The sequence below is a fragment of the Pan troglodytes genome, chromosome 5, assembly GCF_028858775.2.
Source record: "Pan troglodytes isolate AG18354 chromosome 5, NHGRI_mPanTro3-v2.0_pri, whole genome shotgun sequence".
Lineage (NCBI taxonomy): Eukaryota > Metazoa > Chordata > Mammalia > Primates > Hominidae > Pan > Pan troglodytes.
Window position 1 is genome coordinate 10,365,900 of NC_072403.2, and position 18,685 is coordinate 10,384,584.

The 18,685-nt window shown below is 39.8% G+C and overlaps 1 non-coding gene across 1 annotated transcript; it reads left to right on the forward strand.

The window, feature by feature from the left end:
- Positions 1-15,991: 15,991 nt before the first annotated feature.
- On the forward strand, positions 15,992-16,110 carry LOC112209540 (5S ribosomal RNA). Its single transcript, XR_002944386.2, has one exon. It is a non-coding gene; the product is annotated as a 5S ribosomal RNA (ribosomal RNA).
- Positions 16,111-18,685: the final 2,575 nt, after the last annotated feature.

Sequence of the window (18,685 nt, forward strand, 5' to 3'; positions counted from 1 at the left end):
TCATCCTCAGCAAACTAACACAGGAACAGAAAACCAAACACCGCATGATCTCACTTATAAGTGCGAGTTGAACAATAAGAACACATGGACACAGAGAGGGAATAATCACACACCAGGGCCTGTTAGGGGTGTGGGGCGAGGGGAGGGAACTTAGGGGATGGGTCAACAGGTGCAGCAAACCACCATGGCACACATATACCTATGTAACAAACCTGCACATTCTGCACATGTATCCCAGAACTTAAAATAAAATTTAAAAAGACTATAATACTCTTATAAAACATTACTTCAAAACATACACATCTGTTATTAATATCTACCATCTATTGGGAACTTCTACATAGCTGCATATTCAGAGGGCAGAGTAAGAATCAGTTATTTCTAACAAGGACAGGATTGTCAGGAATGACATCACAAAGAAGCTGACATTTAACTGGAGCCCTGAGTGTGATTTTTTAAATAACTCAATAGCCCGAAAGACATAACATTAATGTATTAGGAATCACAACCAATGGAAGGTGAACCAGCAGTAAATACTGTACCTCTCTGGAATCAAGAGTCATTGGCATTTATAGAAATTTAGGAGCACATGAAATGCATAGATAATAGGTCTATTTGAAAGCCATTTTCTCTTGCCTTTCCTCATTTCCTCATAATTTTATCTAAAGAAATGTGTGGTCTCTACAAAATGGGCCCTTGTGAACCCCCTCTGAAAGGTCTGTCGGCTCTCCAGACCTTGGGTGGAGACAGTCTTTCCCAATAACAGGAGATTGAAATGAACATGTGTAAACCATCAAACTCCAACCCTGGCATGGGGAGAGAGGATTGTGTTGTGCCAGAAGCAGCTGAAGTTTTACAGATAGGATTCCCAGGTCAGAAGAGACAAAGATGGAGATTTCAACTTTGCAAAAACTAATATTAGACAAATTCAGCATTTATGGTGCTTTGAACAGAGTAGACTTGCAAAAATTATTTCTTGAATGAATGAAAACTGGAACTGAAAAGAATTCCAGAAGATAACAATGGAAACTAGAATGACTTGGTCATATGTCTCTCTTTTTTTTAATTGAAAATTCGTGATGAATATTTAGGCCTATTTTTTTAAACATTAAATCTGCTTTAAATTAGAGCTGCTTTTTTTTTTTAATAAAATCTGAGATAAGACTTTTGTAAAAAGGCTGGGGGCTACTCTGGTTAAAGCACAGTAGTACAGCTGGGGTGGGGGAAAGCGGGACCCATCCCTCAGCCCTCCGTCAATGTTCTCTTATCTTTAAAAACTAACCACTCCCAGCATGGCCCACAGAGCAGCAGCAGCAGCAGCATCTCCCGGGAGTGTGTGAGAAATGCAGCATCTCAGACCTCACCCCAGACCTCCTGAGTCAGAGTCTGTATTTTGACAGATCCAGGGTGACTCAAATGAACATAAAAATTTGAAAAGCTCTGTTCTCAAGAACTTTCATCCTTGGAGATGTGCAGTGTTTATAAATGAAAAGATGAACTCTTGGTTGGGGTTATTTTCATTTTAAGATGGAAATAAATTACAGGTAAAATTATTTTCTCAGGAAGTTTATGCAAGGAGAGACCTCATTATCAAGCAGCCTCTGCCTAAGATCTGGGCAGGTCAGGTCACCTGCGTTCCACTCGGGCCCTACTGACCTTCTGAGGAGCCATGACACCTTGCTTCTGGCTGTCATGTGCTGCGCTGGGCTCTGCCTTGAGGGATCCCATACTCTTCCCTGCAATCACAGAGCCCACTTGAGAAGCAGCAGTCCCCCACCTTCCTCCAGGCCCACCTTCTTCCAGGTGTAGTGGACAACCACTACAGGACCTTGACAGGATGTGCATGTCCCTGTCACCAGTGAATTTCTCAATGTCTCTGGGCCATCTTTGGGATGTAGTTAGGAGGCTGGTGAGGAGGTCATACTTAATAAATCCACTTTAATAGTCCCATCTCCCTACGTGTGTCTATGCTTCTTTTACAGCATCATATTGTGAACCCAGAAGTATCTGAGACAGGTCTCAATCAATTTAGAAAGTTTATTTTGCCAAGGTTAAGGACACACCCATCTGGTAAGGTACTGAGAGGTGAAGCCAGCTGGACTTCCTGGGTTGAGTGGGGACTTGGAGAACTTTTCTGTCTTAAAAGAGGATTGTAAAATGCACCAATCAGTGCTCTGTAGCTAGCAAGGGGATTGTAAAATGCACCAATCAGTGCTCTGTAAGAATGCACCAATCAGGGCTCTGTAGCTAGCAAGAGGATTGTAAAATGCACCAATCAGCACTCTGTAAAAAACACATCAATCAGCACTCTGTAGCTATCAAGAAGATTGTAAAATGTACCAGTCAGCACTCTGTAAAATGCACCAATCAGCGCTCTGTAAAATGCACCAATCAGCAGGATTCTAAAAGTAGCCAATCGCAGGGAGGATTGAAAAAAGGGCACCCTGATAGGACAAAAATGGAACCTGGGAAGGGACAAATAAAGGAATAAATGCTGGCCACCCCAGCCAGCCACGGCAACCCGCTAGGGTCCCCTTCCACGCTGTGGAAGCTTTGTTCTTTGGCTCTTCACAATAAACCTTGCTACTGCTCACTCTTGGGTTCATGCCATCTTTAAGAGCTGTAACACTCACCACGAAGGTCTGCGGCTTCATTCTTGAAGTCAGCGAGACCACGAACCCACCGGAAGGAAGCAACTCTGGACACAGTACCATGACCTAGCCAAGTTGACACATAAATTTAAGCATCACAGCCACTTTGATTGAACTGCTTTTCTACACTTAGTTAAGATGCACTTTGTTCTCCCTTAAGGAAACTTGGAAAACTTGCTAGTGATCAAGCAACAGACCATCACTCCAAGTGGTTAATCTGATTCATTTTATATTGGATCTTATTGACTTCAGTTTTCAGACTTGACTCCCAAATTTTCCTTGATGTGCCTTCTTTGGGGTGTGTGTCTGCCATGCAGACTATACTGAACATGAGATGGGTGAGTGTAGAAGCTAAGAGCCTGGACTCAAGAGTCAGACCTGGCTTTGAATCTCAGTTCTGCCATGTACATGATATGTGATTGCAGGAGGTCATTTAGCCTCTCTGAGCCTGTTTCCAGGCAACGAAATAGGGGAATTATAGCATCTTAAAGATGCTGTGAAAAGTTGATAGCATTACACATATTACTTACATTTATTGAACACCTACTCTGAGCCAAGCACTGTGGGAGGCCCTGGCAAAGGAGTGGCAAAACAAGAGGTCTATGCATGGGAGCCAACGGCCAGCAGCAGAGCTTACATGTAAAACACTTGGCACAATCCCAGACTCATGGTTAGTTGTGGCTGTTATTATTTACTGCTGAGAGTCATTGATTACCAATGAAGTCCTCCTTTGAACAGGCAAAAAACCCTTGTACACTTCCAGAGGAGAGCAAAGAAGTGAAGAAATATTGTCAGCATGCACAGTCCATAGTCATTCAGACCCGACTATGGCCCCTCATGGCTCACAGAGAAACAAAGGTATTGTCCATTCCAGCAGATAAGCTTTAATTTGATGAAAAGGGGAATGCAGTAATTCTTGGGGAGGAGTAACCTATCATTAGCATCTGTTGTGTTCCTTCTCTTATGTAATTGGGATTTGGGGCATCAAAACCAGGACCCACAATCTGAACATATTTGGTAGAACAATGGGCAGGGGCTGTATGAAATTGGTTTTACCCAGTGAATCCATGATTTGTTACCACTAAAGGAACAGGCTGCACTTCCAGCTCATCTTGAAAAACCTGCCAAATTCTTTTGCAGTGTCACTCCCCCAGCATGAACTTTCTACCTTTTATGTCTTGCCTGTGTTATACACCTCAACCACCCCATATCCTCAGAGATGCCCAAGGCCAAATCCCCAGAATCTGTGAATATGTTACTTACATGGCAAAAAGGAATTAAGCATGCAGGTGAGGTTGATGTGGCTGATCAGCAAATGGGGCAGTTGGTCCCATGTAATTATCCAGGTGATCACAGTGTAATCACAAGCATCCTTAAGTATATTCTTATACTTAAGATATAAGTATCTTATAAGAGGGAGGCAGAAGTGTCAGGACCAAAACCTTGGCATTGTAGGAAGACTCAACTGGCCATTCTGACTTTAAAGATGGGGGAGAGGGATGGGGTCATGTGCCAAGGAATGTGAGTGGCCTTGAAAAGTTGGAAAAGGCAGGGAAATGCATTCTCTCCTAGAGTCCTCGGAAACAGCAACTATTACACTTTCTTGTGTATCCTGCTATACATGTGCATGTATACGTATATAAAATGTGTGGATAAAGCTGACTTTTCAACAGATCAATAGAATTTAGAAGATAATGAAATGACATCCTTAATGCTAAAAGCAAATGACTATCAGCCTAGAATCCAATACCCAGTGCGAATATCCTTCAAAATAAAGACAAATGTTGTTATTTACTAGCTAGGTAACCTTCAAAGATCTGTGGCAATCTCAGTTTTCTTACTTGTAAAGTGGAGATGGCCAATTCTACTTCCTTGGACTGTTGTAAATATTTAGTGAAAAAATTATATAGAATATTAAATACAGTGCTTGGCACAAGTGATTGTTAAAAAATGATACTATATTAATTAACATTTTCCCAATTAATAAATTAAAAACAAAGTAACGATGTTTCAGACAAAAGCCAAAATAATTTGTCACAAGCATACCAATTCAAAAAGGAATACTGAAGAAGTTTACCATGAATGAGGAAAATTATCCTGAAGGGAGCATAATGATGTGGGAGGAATAAGAAACAATAGAATAAATAAGAGGATAAAACTGTTTAAAACCATAACAATCATGATGTTTGTATTCGTCTCTGGCCGACATAACAAAGTACCACAGACTGGAGGGCTTAAATAACAGAAATCTATCTCGCAGTTCTGGAAGCTGGAAGTCCAAGGTGTGGGTAGGGGTGGTTTTTCCTGAGGCCCCTCTGCTTGGTTTGCAGATGCTGTCTTCTCCCTGTGTTTTCACATGGTCTTCTCTGTGTGTGTGTCCGTGTCCTCATCTCCTCTCCTTAGAAGCATACCAGTCATATAGGATTAGGGCCCAACCTAATGACCCATTTTTCCTTTACTACCTCTTTAAAGGCCATATCTCTAAATATAGTCACATTCTGAGATATTGGGGGTTAGGACTCCAACATGTAAATTATTAGGGTGAGGGACACAGTTCAGTCTATAATAATGCCTTCAGGGGTTTAAAATATATACCAAATTAAGATATATAACTAAATAGTATAAAAGTTGGGAAAAGGATAAAAGGAGTTAAAATGTTGTGAAGTTCTAGAGTTGTTCAGGAAGATTATGATATATAGAAGACTGATAATAAGATACAGATGGATGGTATACTCTCTAGGCCAATCACAAAGAGAATGATAGAGAAGGAAATAGAAATCATAAAAACATTAATTCAAAAGAAGCCAAGAAAGGAGAAGAAAAAGGAAATTTTAAAACATAGCAAATAGGAAACAAAGGGTAAATGATAAATTTAGATTTAAATATATTTGAAATCACATTAAATGTAAATTAAATAAATATTCCAATTAAAACACAATGATCACCAGATTGGATTTTTTAATAATAGCAACACTAAGCTGCTTACAAAAGAGACATCCTAATATATGGTTAGGTGTAAGAATCTGGAAAGTGTGAAAGTAAAATAATAGAAAACGATATACCCTTCAAATATCAACCAAATGAAAGTAAGTACAGCTATGCAATTATCTGACAAGTTGATCTTAATTGAGAAAGCATTACTAAAAATAAAGAGGTATATTTAATAATGATAAAAGGATCCATCTATTAGAAAGACACAATGATTCTAAATTTGAATATACTTCAAAATATAGTTTTAAATCTGTAAATCAAAAATTGAAAGAATTAAAAGAGGAAATATATAAATCTATAATCATAGTTAATTTAACATATGTCTCAGTAACTAATAGAACGAGGAAGCCCAACATCAATAATTATATAAAGAACTTGAAGGACATGATTAATAAGCTGTTGGCATAGTGACATATGTAGAATACTAAATTCAACAACCACAGTATATATTATTTTCAAGTGCACTTGGAACAATCACCAAAACTGACCTGAGCCGCAAAGTGAGTCTCTCAAAATTTTAGAGGATTGAAATAATAGAGAATGCATTCTCTGACCAGGATAGAATTAAAACATTTTTTAAAAGCAGAGATAGCTAGAAAATCACCAAGATTCTTGGCCGGGCATGGTGGCTCACTCCTGTAATCCCAGTACTTTGGGAGGCCGAGGCAGGTTCATCACGAGGTCAGGAGATCGAGACCACGTTGAAACCCTGTCTCTATAAAAATATAAAAAATTAGCTGGGTGTGGTGGCGGGCGCCTGTGGTCCCAGCTATTTGGGAGGCTGAGGCAGGAGAATGGCATGAACCCAGGAGGCGGAGCTTGCAATGAGCAGGGGTCGTGCCACTGCACTTCAGCCTGGGCAACAGAGCGAGACTCCGTCTCAAAAATAAATAAATAAATAAAAAACAAGAAGGAAGAAAATCACCAAGATTCCACATACAGTGAAGAATACATTCTAAAGAATCTATAGATCAAAGAGAAAAGCACCATATAACTTACAAAATATTTTGAACTGATTAATGAAAATAGAACATGTCTAAATATATGGGGTATAGCTAAAGCCATAATCAGGATAAAGTGTTAAATGCATGTGTTAGAGAAGAAGAAAGGTTGAAAAAGAATAATCTAAATGTTGATCTAGAAAAGTTAGAAAAAGAATAGCAAATGAAACCAAAATAAAGTACAAGGAAGGAAATAATTATAAGAGCAGAAATCCATGAAATAGAAAGCAAGCATACAGCAAAGAAACACAACAAAAGGAAAAATTGTTTGAAAAAAAGTTAATAAAATAGATAATCATTGGCAAAATGAGCTAGAAAGAAGACAATACATAAATTATCAATATTATGAAGAAAAGGGGATGTTATAAAAATGTCATACCAATAAATTTCAAAATATAAATAAAATAGGCAAATTCCTGGTAAAGCATTACTTGCCAAAACTAAGATAAGATGCAATAGAAAATCTGAATTGTCATCCATGTATGAAAGAAAGTGAGACTGTAATTTAATTCTTTCCCACAAGTAAAATTCTATGCCCAAATTCTTCACTAATGAAATCCTTCTAAACATTTAAGAAGGAGTGACACTGATCTCACACAAACTCACCCAGGGATAGAAAAAGAAAGAACACTTCCCACCTCATTTTATGAAGCCGGTTAACCTTGATACCAAAATCAGCAAAGAAAGAAAACTTATAAGCCAGTCCCCCTAATAATGTAGTGTAAAAATACTAAATAAAGCATTAACAAACCAAATTGAGGACCTAATCAAAAGTATAATAAAACAAATCCAAATTGGATTTATTCTAGGATGCAGTTGATTTAATGTTCAAAAAATTAGTCGATGTAATTTGCCACACTAAGAAAATAAAAGGACAATCAACTAAATAGATGCCAAAAAAGCACCTGATAAAATTCAACACCCATTCACGATAAAAGAAAAAAAAATTCTGAGTGTGGGATTAGAAGGGAACATTCTTTAACTGATAGAGTAGCTTGGAAGAGAAAGAACTCTAAAATAAACATCACACCTAATGGGAAATATTGAAAGACTTTACCCAAATAAAGAATGAAACAAAGATACTCAGTCACCACTTCTATTCAACATTATAATCGGCAGTAGTTGCAATAAGGAAAAAAAAAAAACAAAAACAAAAGCTATCAGAATTAGAAATAATGGGAAATGAAATTGTAATTATTTTTAAATAACATGATTGTGTACATAGAAAATCCATTTAAAAATTAACAGAAAATGCATTAGCATTAATAAGTGAATTCAGCAAGGTGATAGATATAAGGTCAATATACAAAGTTTAATTATATTGTTATATTTCAGCAACAAAAGAACACTGAAATTTAAATGATACAATTAAAGTAGAAGCTACTGGAGCAAGTAAGTAACTAATGGGCAGGCAAACTTAAGTGGTAATTGACTGATTTATGGAAGCTAAGTGTGGACTAGCTTGAAATTCAAAGACTCTTTTGGGTTCAGGCTGGCAGGAGGGGTGGTGGGAGAGTTCATAATTTCATGAGTTTTACCTCCTAGAGACAACAAAGTTATCAAAGTGAAGATCAGAGAAAAATCACTTCCTGCTTCCAGCAAGGGGAGAGGAAAAGCAACCATTTTTAAATATACCCAGAGAGATCTGTTCTCTTTAACAAAGGCCTTTTCTCAGAGGAAACTACTTTACCAAAACCTGAAGCCTTGAAAGAAGGAAGTACCCAGCTCTATCTCCCTCTAACCTTCTTATCTCACCTACACAAGGGGAAAGCTGAGAAGCACTTGTGAGGGTCACAGCCCAGGGGCACAGGCTTACTAAATGACTAAGTCCTAATCATCGGACTATAAAGATTTTTCCCTCTCCTCATACATTACCACCACATTAACAGGCTCCTGTGTGATAAACAAGATCACAGCAGAAAGAACTATAAAGCTAAGGCTCAATTTAAGAAGGAGTCTCTAGGAGAATCCCAAGACAACAAAGAACACAAAAACAAAAAGGCCAGAGGAAATGGAAGGCCCTAGCACCTCCAGCTACAGCAGCCGTTAAACACAGCTTAACTTCTAGCCATATAAACATAAACGCTCACACTAAAGGCCTGTTTAGTTTCTATTACTCAATAAATCATTTCTGGCTTTGAAAACAAAATTATAAGCCATACTAAAAGGCAAAACACCAAAACCAAAACAAATAAAATTGTCTGAAGAGACAAAGCAAGCATCAGAACATGGCTCAAATATGACACTGATTTTGGAATTATTAGACCAGGAATTTAAAAACCCTATTAAATGTGCTAAGGGCTTTAATGAAAAAAAAAGTGGACAACATGCAAGAACAGATGGGCAATATAAACAGGGAGAAAAATTCTACAAAGGTATCTGAATAAAACATTAGAAAATAAAAGCACTGTAACGAAAGTGAAGAATGCCTTTGGTGTGCTCATTAGTACGCTGGACACTGTCAAGGAAAGAATCAATAAGCTTTAAGATATGTTCATAGAAACTTCCCAAACTGATATGTAAACAGAAAAAAAATAATGGGGAAAAAAGGAACAGAATATTCAAAAGCTCTGGGTCAATTACAAAGGGTGTTAAGATACACATAGTGAGTGGCCAGATATGGTGACTTATTCCTGTAATCCTAGCACTTTAGGAAGCCTAGGGGGGATACTGTTTGAGCCCAGAAGTTCAGGAGCAGCCTGGGCAACATAGTCAGACACCATCTCTACAAAAAATACAAAATTTAGCCAGGCATGGTGGTGTTTGTCTGTAGCCCCAGATACTCAGAAGGCTGAGGTGGGAGGAACTTCTGAGGCCAGGGAGGTAGTGGCTGCAGTGAACTGTGATCATGCCACTGCACACCAATCTGGGTGACAGAGTGAGACCCTGTCTCAGGGGAAAAAAAAAAAATAAGAATATCAGAAGAAGAATGAACAGAAGAAATATTTGGATTAATAATGAGAATTTCCAAAAATCAATGCCAGAAAGCAAACCACAGATTAAAAGGGCAGAGAACACAATGAGGATGTTTTTAAAAATCTAATTATAGCATATTCAAATTGCAGAAAGCCAAACACAGAGAATATCTTGAAAGAAACCAGAGGAAAAAAACACCTTACTTACATAGGAGCAAAGATAAGAAGTATACCAGAATTCTCTTGAGAAATTATTCAAGCAAGAAAAAAAGTAGAGTGAAATATTTAAAGTGTTGAAAGAAAAAAACCACCAACCTACAATTATGTATCCAGCAAAATTATTCTTCTGTATTTGTCCATTGTCACACTGCTGATAAAGACATACCCAAGACTGGGCAATTTATACAAGAAAGAGGTTTAGCGGGACTTCCAGTTCCACGTGGCTGGGGAAGCTTCACAATCATAGTGGAAGACAATAAAGAGCAAGTCACATCTTACATGGGTGGCAGCAGGCAAAGAGAGAGAACTTGTGCAGGAACTCCACTTTTTAAAATCATCAGATCCCATGAGACTTATTCACTATCCCCAGAACAGCACAGGAAAGACTTGCCCCCATGATTCAATTACCTCCCATTGGGTCCCTCCCACAGCACATGGAAATTCAAGATGAGATTTGGGTGGGGACACAGCCAAACTGTATCACCTTCAAAAGCAAAGGAGAAATCCTTTCTCAAGTAAAAACTGAGAGAATTTTTTACTGGTAGATCTGCCTTGCAAAAAATTATTTTTAAAAAGTTCTTAGAGAAAAGGAAAGTATATAGGTTAGAAACTCAGAAATATGTAAAGAATGAAAAAGTGTCAGAGAATGAATAAAAATAAAAATATTTTATTCATAATTTTTAATTGCTCAAAACAATAATAGCAACAATGTGTTCGATGATTATAGCATGTGGATAAATAAAATAATTGGCAGCAGTGTACTAAGGGATGAATCAGGAATACTTTACCTGCACTACCCATTAAGCAGTATGGTGTCATCTGAAGGTGGACTTAGATTAGTTGTAAATGTATTAATGTATTGCAGACTCTAGAGAAACCAGTATATTTTTTTTTAAAGAAGTATAATTGATATGCTGAGAGAATAGAACACTGAATTATGTAAAATCCTCAATTAAGACCAAAGAAGGCAGAAAAAGAGGGGAAGATAAAAAACAGGTACAATAAATAGAAAAGTTACAAATATGGTAGATATTAATTCAACTGTATCAATTATCATTTTAAGTGGAAATGATTCAAAAACACCTAAGAGACAGAGATTGTCAGAGCAGATCAAAGAACAGAAACGAACTATATGTTGTCTATAAGAAATACACTTTGAATGTAAATCCACAGATAGATTAAAAATAAAAGAATGTCAAAAAGCACACCATGCTAACCCTTATCTAAAGACAGGAAGAGTAGCTACGTTAATGTCAGACAAATCAGACTACAGTTTAAGGAAAACTATTAGAGATAAAAAGCAGCATTAGAAAAGGATAAACTGGTCAATTTTCCAAGAAGACTTAATTCTTGAAGTATGTGGGCCTAAGAACAGAGCATCAAAATACATGAGGCAAAAACAGAACTGCAAAGAGAAATAGACAAATTCACTATTATACTTGGAGACTTAAACACTCCTCTATCAGTAATTGACAGACATGGCAAGCATAAAGTAGTAAGAATTTAGTTAACTACATATCATTATCAGTCAACTAGTTCTAATTGACATGTATAGGACAGTTGTTGACTTCATACAAGAAGAGCATAATACACATTCTTCTTAAGCTCACATGGAACACTTAACAAAATATACCACATGCTGAGCCATAAGACACACCTTAACAAATTTAAAAGAATAAAAATCATGTAAAGTATTCTTTCACATCACAATGACATTAAATAGAAATCAATAACAGAAAAACAGAAGGAAAATAACAAATTATTTAGAAATTATACCACACGCTTATAAATAACGCATGGGCCAAACAATGAGTCTCAAGATAAATTTAAAACTATTTTGAATTAAATGAAAACAAAAATACAACTCAGTATTTGTGGGATTCAGTGACTGAAAGCAGTGTTATTTATTTCAGTTTCTATTACTCAATAAATGATTTCTGGCTTTGAAAATAAAATTACATATATAGCACTGAATGCATATGGTAGAAAAGAAGAATAATCTAAAATCAGGATCTAAGCTTTCAACAAAGGAAACTAAAGAAAAAGAACAGTATAAGCCTAAAGCAAGCAGAAAATAGAAGTAACAAAAATTAGAGCAGAAATGAATGAAATTGAAAACAGGAAATCAATAGAGAAAATTAAGCAAACCAAAGCTGGTTTTTTTTGAAGGATTAATAAAATTCATAAACCTGTAGCCAGTCTAGCCAAGGAAAGAGAGAAGACATAAATTACTCATATCAGAAATGAAAGAGGGATCATCACTATTGATTCCATGGACATTAAAAGGATAATAAAAAAAATACTATGAACAACTTCATGCCAACAAATTTAATGACTCAGATACATTGGACCACTCCCTTGAAAGACCCAATCTACCAAACTCACACGTGGAAAAAATAGATAATCTGAAGATGCCTATGTTAAATAAAGAAAATAAATAAATAAATAATAACCTTCCAGAAAAGAAAGTATCCAGCCCAGGCAATTTCACTGGGGAATTCTACCAAACATTAAAGAAAGAAATGATGCCAATTTTTCATAATCTCTTTCAGAAGATAAAAGCAGAAGAAATACTTTCTAACTCATTCTATGAGGCCAGCATTATCTTAATACCAGAATAGGTATAAGGACATCATATAAGGACATTACAAGAAAGAAAAACTATGGACCAGTATCTCTCATGAACATAGATGCAAAAATCTTCAAAATATTAACAAATAGCATCTAACAATGTATAAAAGGAATTATACACCACAACCAAGTGGGATTTATTCCAGTTATATAAGTCTGGTTCAATATTGGAAAGTCAAATAATATAATTTATCATATTGGTAGGCTAAAGAAGAAAAATCATATGATCATATCAATAGATGCAGAAGAAGCATTTGACAAAACTCAACAGACATTCATATTAAAAATTCTCAGCACTCTAGGAATAGATGGGACTTCCTCAATTTGATAAAGAACATCTACAAAAGCCTACAGCTAACATACTTAATGGTGAGGAACTGGATGCTTTCCTCCCAAAATCAGAAAACAGGGGAAGGATGTCCCCCTCACCACTTCTATTCAACATTGTACTTAGAGTCCTAGCTAATGTAATAAGACAAGAAAAGGGAAAGAAGGCCGGGCAAGGTGGCTCACGCCTGTAATCCCAGCACTTTGGGAGGCTGAGGCAGGTGCATCAAAAGGTCAGGAGATCGAGACCAAACTGGCTAAAACAGTGAAACCCCATCTCTACTAAAAATACAAAAAATTAGCCAGGCTTGGTGGCTTGTGCCTATAGTCCCAGCTACTCAGGAGGCTGAGGCAGGAGAATCACTTGACTCTGGGAGGTGGAGGTTGCAGTGAGCCAAGATCGTGGCACTGCACTCCAGCCTGGACAACAGAGCGAGACTCCATCTCAAAATTAAAAAAAAAAAAAAAAAAAAAAAGGAAAGAAAAAAAAAGACAAGAAAAGGGAAAGAAAAAAAGCAATATTGGGATTGGGAAGGAAGAACTTAGTTCACAAATGACATGAATGCTAATGTGGAAAATTTCAAAGAATTGACCAAAAAAAAAAAAAAAACCCCACAAACCTCCTGAAACCAATAAATGAGCAAGGTTGCAGAGAATAAGGTTAATACACAAAAGTCAGTTGGGTTTCTACATACTCCAATGAACAATTGGAATTTGAAACACAATACTATTTACATACCAAAAAAACCTTTACACATAAATATAATAAAATACTTACAAGATCTATATGAAAAAAGTACAAACCTCTGGTGAAAGAAATCAAAGAATATCTAAATAGAGAGATATTCCATGTTCATGAATAGGGAGACTCAATATTGTTTAGATGCCAGATCTTTTCAACTCTATAAATTCAACACAATTCAAATCAAAATCTCACAAGTTATTCTGTGGATACTGAAAAAATAATTTCAATGTTTATATGGAAAGACAAAAGACTCAGACTAACCAATACGCTCCCCAACTTTAAACTTACTGTAAAGCCACAGTAATGAAGATAGGATGATAATGGTAAAATAATCGACAAATTGATCAGTGGAACAGAGTTAAGTGCGCAGAAATAGACGCTCACAAATATAGTCAACTGACAAAGGGGCAAAGGCAACTGAATGGAGAAAGAACAGTCCTTTTGATAATAATACGGGGGTAACTAGATACCCATATCTTAAAAATGGGAGATAATACCTAAACTAAAATCTTCCCAAAGTTTGAATTACTGGTGTTAAACTTCTTGGAGTGCAATTATTTATTTATTTATTTATTTAGAGGTGAAGTCTCACTCTGTAGCCCAGGCTGGAGTGCAGTGGTGCGATCTCGGCTCACTGCAACCTCCGCCTCCCAGGTTCAAGAGATTCTCATGCCTCAGCCTCCCAAGTAGCTGGGATTACAGGCCTGTGCCACCACACCCGACTAATTTTTTTGTATTTTTAGTAGAAACGCGGTTTCACTATGTTGGCCAGGCTGGTCTCGAACTCCTGACTTCAACTGATCTGCCCGCCTCGGCCTCCCAAAGTACTGGGATTACAGGCGTGAGCCATCGTGCCCAGCCAAGGAGAGCAATTTTAGGAGGAAGGTATGGGGAGTAACCACTGGGCCCCAGGAGTTGTTTTGTTCTGTTTGTGTGTGGTTGTGGGTGGGGCAGCTGGGAAGGAAATGTCAGTGGAAAAAGGAATGCAGAAATGGATTTTTCTTTGCACCCCATCCTACCAAGCTGCACCTCTGCCTTATCCCTTTCTTCTGATAGCATCTTTTATGACTCCATTTATTCCAGAAAGCCTCACCCTGCAAAGCTCTTCCTGATAGCCTTTCCACCTAGGCAAGCAGGTAAGGTACTGCCCAGCACCCACAATCCTGGAATCCTGTTATTGTCCCGACTCAGTCTGACCCGTGGCTGGCTGTGATGCTCTGGGATTCCTCAAGACCCCTTTCTGGGTTGGGTGCAAACCAAGGGTGACTGACTCATGCTAAGGAGCCTGCACTGCCTTCTCAGAGCACAGCTCTGCCCTCCAGGACTTCACTCTGCTTCTGTTTGGGCAGGGTCTGCCCACTGCTCCTTATCTTGGTGCCACAGTAGATCTTTGGTATTCAGGTTAATTAATCTCACCCAAGCGTGCCCTTTGCTTCAGAGAAGTATTTCTCACACTTGGCTTTAACAGAACATCAGGTCCAGGTGCAAAAGGCAACACAAATGAGGTCTATTTATCCACCCACAAAACTGCCTTTGCCTCCAGAAACAGCAGGCTGACAGAGATATCGCCTACTGTCATTCTGATTCCTTCAGTCCCGAGGTCATGAATAGTAAAATATGCAAACCAGCCACCCTTGCCTGCCATTGGTCAATAATCTATTACCAAATAAAATCTTACCTGGAGCCGTCCTATCAACCCCACCTGAACAAAGCGCTGCTCTAAACCTTAATTAAACCCACATCGTTCTGGGTGGTGTCTCTCCAGGCGAAGCCGTCCTTTGAAATTCAGATTCCTCGCACAAATGCATTCTGGCATGACGCTCCCTGTTGCGAGTTTGCTAGTCTAGCTATCTGAGAATAAATTATGCGTTTGTCCAGGCTACAGAAAGCTACTGGAAAGTGGATTTTCCATTTAGCATTTGTATCACTCAACTCTCTCTACACTGGAAATGGACTCCAATCCACTATTTGCATTTATAGATCACAGGGCTAAAACAAAGTTAGTTTTCTCCTCCCAAAGAAAAAAAAAATTCCCTGTAAGATTTTAGCTGATGTGACAAATGAGAGAAACCTGGGGACATGCTGAAGTTTGAAGCTGGTGCTCACTTTCATCATTGCCTGAGTTTTCCCAAGCAGCTTTTGAAGAGTGAGGAACTAAGTTTCCTTAGAAGAGTAAATGTCTCACAGAGGGGTCACCCTTATACCTTGGATGTTGAAACTTTGTACTTCTGGAACTAAAGCAGTTACCACGGTGCTGGGCATTGGGGGTAGGGCTAGGGCGTTCTAACCTCAGGAGGGCTAACAGTTCGGGGACACTCTTTATATCTTTGGCGACCCCATTTTTTTCAAGCCCAAAATGAGGCCAGGTGATCTGGCAAGTTTTGTGTTTCTAACATTGTGACAAACCCCAGAATGATATTGCATCACGGAAAAAACTCCTAGGCCCAGGCAACTGGGACCCCTGGGCCAGGCCCCACACTTTGGGGGACCCATCTGGCCTTTTCCAGCCGTGTCTACGGCCATACCACCCGGAACGCGCCCGATCTCGTCTGATCTCGGAAGCTAAGCAGGGTCGGGCCTGGTTAGTACTTGGATGGGAGACCGCCTGGGAATACCGGGTGCTGTAGGCTTACTTTGTGTCTGACCCATGTTTCCCCGAGACAAAACACCAAGCTCACACCACACTCACACCACAAAACAAAGAACGGGTAAAAAAGGCACACACACACTTTTTCAGTTTACACCAAACCAGAATCAAAACCAAAATCAGAGTATCCAGAAATCCAAGCCAGGTCAAAACCAAAACCAAAGTATCAAGCAATTCAAGTCAAGTCAAAAACAAAAACCAAAGTGCCGGTACAGGCACGCCGTGGGTGATCAGGCCACGCTTCCACTCAAATGGAGTGGGCAAGTTCCAAAGACTAGTCTTACCAAGTTTCAGATGTCCGGACTCCAAGTGCCAGTTCCTTCCCGGTGTTCAGCCACTGCATTGATCCTCCACGTGGGCCTGCGCGCGCTGCTCTGAGGAGGCTTTCCACGGGGGCAATTGCCTACCCGGGAGCGTTCTCAGGATCCGCGTCACTCAAGCTGGCCAAATAACTCTTTGGCCAGTTCTCCCTTGCACGGCAGCAGCACAGTGAGAATGTTCATCACAGAATTTATTCAGTCTCAGGGCGGTGTTTCTCCAGGTGTGGACTTCAGAATACCACCAGGTCAGAACCACCTGGGGCCGTCTCCAGACCTACTGAGTTAGAATCCCTAGGTCAGTGGCTCGCAGACCAGGGGCTGCAGACCAGCAGCATGAGCATCACCTGGGAACGTGTTAGGAACAGGCTCTAATTCTCAGGCCCCACCCCAGACCTTTTGAATCAGAAGTTCTGGGTATGGGACCTGGAAACATGCTTCACCAGCCTCCAGGGGATTCTGATGCAGAGCAGTGGCCAGGGGTCAGCCCCAGCAATTTCAAGCAGCTCCCCAGGTGCTTCTGACACATGGGTAAACTGAAAAAAAGGAGAAATTAGGGGGGAAACAAACAGAAAGTCCCAGGAGTCAACAGAATCTGACTTGGGATTTATGAGACATGCTCTGGGTCCACAGCCCCCTTCAGGGTCTTGGCCCTGACCTCGTCTCGTTCTTCCCTACCTTCACACGTGAGATGCTACTGTTAACACTCTAATAACAATGGATGCTTTTAAAGCTGCGACCCTTTAGGTCCACCCCAGGAAAGACCAATCCCTTGCTTATACCTAACTGTGGCCTGCCCTCTTTGTTCTGTTACTTTCTGATTATAAGTCTCTTCCCTGATAGATGATTCTGGAGAGAAAACAGTATTGGAGGCTGTTGATTGGAAAAGTAGCTCCTAATACCATCTTTGCATGAGCTCTCCGGAATAACCAAATGTTCTAGATTCTGTATTTGATATTTTGACATCTTGGAGCCTGGCTGACGGTAGAGGCACAGCCCCTCCCAGAGTTAGCCAGTTCCCAGAGACAGTACAGGATTCACCTACAAACACATCTTTCACATTCAAGCCAACCAATCCAGAGCCCACACCTCCAACCACCTCCTTTATTGGGCTCTCACACTCAAGGACACCAGTTACCAGTCCCAGTCACTCCAGGGCCAGGTAGCAGACAACTAAGGCAGTTCTATGGCCCAGAGCCTGCTGTAATTTTCCAAGCCAGCCAATCCTAAGCCTGCCTCACCTGTTCCTTCTCACAATAAAGCCTTCTGCCCATAGCTTCCCCCTTTCCCTCTGCCTCCTGACTGACCTGATGCTTCCCTGTGTGGCCCAGTGTACCCCCTCCTCCTGGGAACTGTGAGTAATAAACTATCTCTTCAATGGCCATCATCTCCTGGTCTGTTGGCCTCACCATACCTGAATAAGAATAAACCCTACATTTTCAAGCACCTCTATCTTCCCTTAGGAAGGAAGTGGGTATCCCTGGAGACATTAAGCTTTGGGCTGATCCTTAAGACATCTGGCATAGAGGTGTGGGAAGGTCTGTGCCACCAACCATGTTGCAAGCAGACTAGGACTGCAACAACTGCCTTCTTCAGAAGCACAGCTCCCCCTCTCCCAGGAATTTTCCTGACAGATTCTTCCCTTTGTCTCTACAGAAGAAAAGGGAGTGAAGGGGCAGCAACTGAGTGAGCACAGGTGGGGAGATGGGTAGGAGATCTGATGCCAGGTTCAGTCTGCCTCATGCAGGCCCACTCCTCCACTAACTGGCTGAGAGATCCTGGGCAGCACCTCCCAGAGTAAGCCAACGCTTAGAGGCATACAGGACTCACCTGCAAACACACTCTACTTACTTACATCTGCTTGTGTCACTGTTTTCTTAACTGCAAAATGGGGATCTAACCCCACCCACATCATCTAAGGAATAAAAGAGATAACATACATAGGGCTCCAGGACTGGGTGCAGCCCATGGAGACACTTCATGAGTGGTTAGCTGTGAGTGAGGTGCTCATTAGCCCTGTCCCAGCAATCCCCTAGTCCTCGTGTCACCACCACCAGGAAGCCTTTAACTTTAGAGACTAAGAAACTGCAGTATCACATATTGACATGTAAAACTATGCTGTCACTGATGCAACGGTTTGATGGATTAATTTGGGGATGTAGAGGGCCACCTGAGATGGCCCCTTGAATGGAAGATGTTCCATTCTCTGCTTCCCCATCCTTTGAATGCCACTTCTTTTCT